The sequence below is a fragment of the Nilaparvata lugens genome, chromosome 3 (assembly GCF_014356525.2).
Source record: "Nilaparvata lugens isolate BPH chromosome 3, ASM1435652v1, whole genome shotgun sequence".
In the NCBI taxonomy this organism is placed as follows: domain Eukaryota; kingdom Metazoa; phylum Arthropoda; class Insecta; order Hemiptera; family Delphacidae; genus Nilaparvata; species Nilaparvata lugens.
In genome coordinates this window covers 28,973,637-28,978,443 of record NC_052506.1, presented here as the reverse complement: position 1 = coordinate 28,978,443, position 4,807 = coordinate 28,973,637, and positions in this window count along the sequence as shown.

The following is a 4,807-nucleotide window of genomic DNA, read 5'->3' as shown; positions in this document are numbered from 1 at the left end:
ATTTTATAAATATTACACTCATCAGGACTGAGGGAATGACTACGAGTCTGCAGAATCAAAGTAGAATGTAGAATTTTCAGTGATACAGAAGTATCACTGAAATCATCTGTATCACTGGTTGATATAACTCACCGTAGTGAAACTGTGGTAATATCATAATTGAATTGAAATTGGGAATTTTGATGGCTAATGCAGTGAGCTTACCGGTGGTTCGTCAGTATGGATCGAGTACGTGTTCCATCTCTAAGATGAGAGATTCTAGTGGTCGATTCCACTAATCGATTCCCCGGTCGATTAGTGTAGGACCTGAAATGGTAAAGTAGTAAAGATCTGATTGGTAAAGATCGAATCGCAGCTTGAAGCTGCTAATGTGCGCGTGTTAGGAAATATATTTTTCGCCACACTTGGATGTAATGAGCTGGTTTACGTGCGTCATATGGAGGCCGAAAGTGATTGTTTTCCGACCAGGCCGGTAAAACTTTACAGCCCTAGGGCTGTAAAATGACCTTGAATAACAGCTGATCGTGTCCGATCTCACAAAAATCATGGAGAGATAATCTCATAATGACTGTAATAATCTATATAATATGTATCGTGAATCGCGGTATTATGTCTATAATAATATATTTTATAAATTACTGTTTCATAATTTAATATTTATTATTGTGTTTTTGATATCAAACAATAGAATACGATGATATATCCATAGCCTCAACAATATAATGTTGGCTACATTGTCCATTGTCAGAAAGGTACGTATCGCAAGTCTTTAAAAGTGAAGAATCAAATTTGAAATCAAAGTACAATAATTGTATCGATATTTAAAAGTGAGGTAGAGTAATAATTGTTTCTTTTTTATTATCGAATTCCACTTCTTAATGCAATACAATCAACAATAATAATAGGAAAATACAGCAGAGATCTAAAGTTTAAGGTAAGCCTACTGGTGAAACTCAGCCTTGACTAAAAAATTCCTAGTAATTTTTCCGTAATTCATTATTAAAACTTTTAGATAATTTTTCTTCAATAGCAAACCATATAGAGAAAACATTAGGCCCACTCAAGATTGAATCTTCGAATGTTTTCTCTATGATTTAACTATTTTCAGAGCAATATTTTGTTGTGAAAATGCCGGCAAACCGGCTTAAAGTTTGCCGCTATAGGCTACACTATATTATAGTAGCCTACATACGTTACCTGACTTACAGGCCAGTTCGATCAAAAGGAGCAATGGCCGAGAGTGTAAAGGCGTGTACTCAAAAGCTCTAAGCTCAGTGAATTACAAACATGATCTAGGTTCGAACCTCGGTCAGTGACATTTTTTTTTGTCGATGAATTTCGACTTTTATTAGCTATTTTTTATATTAGTTACCGTAATTTAAATTTCAATCAATTTTTAGATATATTTTGAGACAAAACTGTGAAATATGCAATTATATTAATTTTTTAATCACATTATTTCACAATAGTAATGAAAATTCTATTCATCCATCTATCCATGAGATATTGCACCAGGCGCAAAGCGCGAGCTATAAAAATTCAAACAATTATTCGAAATATTAATAGTATAAAAATATTGTCACTATTGTAAATCATTAATTAGTAATATTGAAATTAATTTACAGTGAAAGTTGTCATAACCAAGATTCAAACTATCAAAATAGGCTGTTTGAATTTTATTTTTTTTTTAATTTCTTATATATTGGGAAGTTTTTTTTTGGTGTGGCAAAAAATAGCGTTCGCACCATGGGCAAAAATGTATTTCCGGCTCTCAATCTTTTCTAGTCCTCGGCCTACGGCCTCGGACTTAAAAACCGATTTCGAGCCGGAAATATCTCATTTTCGGCCCTAGGTGCGAAATATACTATTTCCTACAGATACCTTGAAAAGTGATAATTTCTGCACTGTTTGCAGGCCGCAAAGAATCACTTTCCCGCTTTAGTGCACAAAGTATTACTTTGCGTACTCCAGATTTGCAGCATGACAACGCAAAATAGTTAGTAGGTTATATGGAGCACCAGTGCAGGAAAATCAGAATTAAGTTGGTAACAATGTCTGTGGTTAGATAAGAATCATCAATGACTGTATGGCTACATATTTATGATGAAATCCCAATCTAGAAATACAAAACAATAATAATGTTTGTATGAATCATAATTAAATAATAACTTCTCATCATTTAATAATAAATAATGTTTCTTTTCTATTGACAGTAATAATTATTTCAACTCCAAGCAATGAGAAATGTAACAACCCCACATTATGAAATTCGAATTTTGAGGTTAAATAATTACCGTTTGAAATCCATGTAAATAAAATTAATAAAATAACATTGGAATATACTACAATAAAATATTCTCTGTTGTCTATTTTATTTTATAAATATTTTTTAGTTTACTTATAGTATTTCTCGGTAATTTGAGTTAACCATAAGTCTGAATAACTGAATCCTTTTTTTAGCTGGATGAAACGAAGTTAAGTACAATTCTTTCCACTAGATCGCGCGCTTGTCGGCTCAGCCATTTTGTAGCCATCCCAATCAGCTTGTTACACACACACACACACACACATATATATATATATATATTATATATATATATATTATATATATATATATATATATATATATATATATATATATATATATAATATATGTCCAAACCTCCGCCAATTTATGTAGATGCATAACAATATTATCTATAGTTATTACAAATTGCTTTTTTCATATCATATGCAGCTCAATAATTATTTTCTCAATTTATATTTTGTAAATTCATCTTTAATTTTGCTGTATTGTAAGCTATTGTATATAAGTGTATAAGCCAGTATATATTGTAATCTACATAAATGAAGTACTCAATCGATCAATCTCTCACTATGGATAGCATAGCACTATCCCACCGTTGAATCAACCAGTGATTCATTCTTCTGTCTCAGCCATTTCTCGTATCAATTCATTTCTTCTCTCCCTATAACTCAAAAGCTTTTAAAGTAAATTATTTCAATCATGTACATGTCACTGTAATATAGTTTATCCTCATCAATTTCAGTTATTTAGTCTGATATATTTTCTTCTTCTTCCGCACTAAAAAACAACTGGTACACAAAGCAAAAGCAACTGATAACTTTCAATCAACCAATAATGGTGGGAGGGGGAGTTAGTGTTGTTGGTACCACTATGTTAATATTGTATTAATATTTATATTTATATATATTTGTATTGACAAAATCGACGTCTTTTCTTCCAATGATGGAGAAATACCTGTTGTTTCTGCTGCCTCTGCTCTCTTTTTTTGTTGTTACAGGAGAAACCTCTGAGTTCTTGCTGATTTCTCCAACATCACTCATGACATTCCCTATATCCATGAAGAGGTCGCATCATACTTCTGCACGGACTAGGATCACCCTTTGAAGCTCACCGTTTTGTGAATATGGTTAATCGAACTGCGTAATTATTTTTAATGATTTTTAACAAGAGTCGAACTGACGATGCATCCATTATGCACTCGCTCATCAAATGGACAATGACTTCTATGTCATCAAGATTAAGTAATTTTAGTTTTAATTCATTTTTAAACTCCATTGTCATGCTCTGCCCTCTGTTTGGACTAATTTTGGCCTGCTTCACCAACAATGCTAAGCACCAATGATGAAGCAGCTCGCTTGCTCTCGATCCATAGCAATCTGAACGACTATGTTAGTAACTCTAACATTGACGTGGGTGCCTTGTTATCAGATAAGCTTCAGACTTACAATCAACTTCTTTAGACCGCCCATCTTAATGTCCAGTCCCTCAGTTGTCACATCGACGAACTCAGAGCAGTCTTCCGTTTTTAGGACTTCAGTATAATAGGTATTTCAGAATCATTCTTGAGACCTAGCATTCCATCCAACCAAGCTGCTCTGTCTGGGTATAATCTTTTCCGTAATGATAGGTTGAATAAAGCTTGTGGGGGCGTAGCAGTGTATGTCAAAGACGGTATAAAAATATTACTCACATCTGAGCCAGTTTACTCTGCTAGACCAGAATTCATGTTCCTTGAATTATCTCTGTCCAGATCAAATAGATTACTTGTTGGAATTTGCTATCGTTCCCCGAAAATCGGTCATTTACTGATTTTGAAAATGCATTGCTTTTTCTTATGCCATCTTATAGCCGTGTCCTTGTCATGGGTGATATGAACACTGACCTTAACATGACTAATCGCAACTTTGACTATTATCAGGTCACTAACATATTTCAGTGCCTCAACTTGACTATTCTACCACTTGATCCAACTCACCATACAAATGAATCTGACACTTTCATTGATTTTATCATAGTTAGTGATCCCATCGAGGTTGTTCACACAGGACAAATATCAGTCCCAGCTATTTCTGGACATGACCTGATTCACTGTGTGCTCTCTCATAAGCCACCAAAACCAGCACAGAAATTCATAACTTTTAGAGACTTTAAACATTTCAATGAACCAGCTTTTTTGACTGATGTAGCTCAGACTCCATGGCATTACATTGAAGCCTTAACTTCAGTTGATGAAATGGTAGAGACTTTTGAAAATTTGACTCTTGACTTATATGACAAACATGCGCCTTATGTTACTCGAAGAATAAATAAAAAACGATGTGTACCATGGATGACTGACGACATTCTGAAAATGATGGGTAGAAGAGACAAAGCTCACCGGAAATTCAGGAAGACATTCGACTTAGACAGTCTAATTGAGTATAGAAGCCTTAGAAATTAAGTAAAACAACAGTTACGTAGCTCTAAGATCAGGTACCTGAATTCATCCATGACTGACAA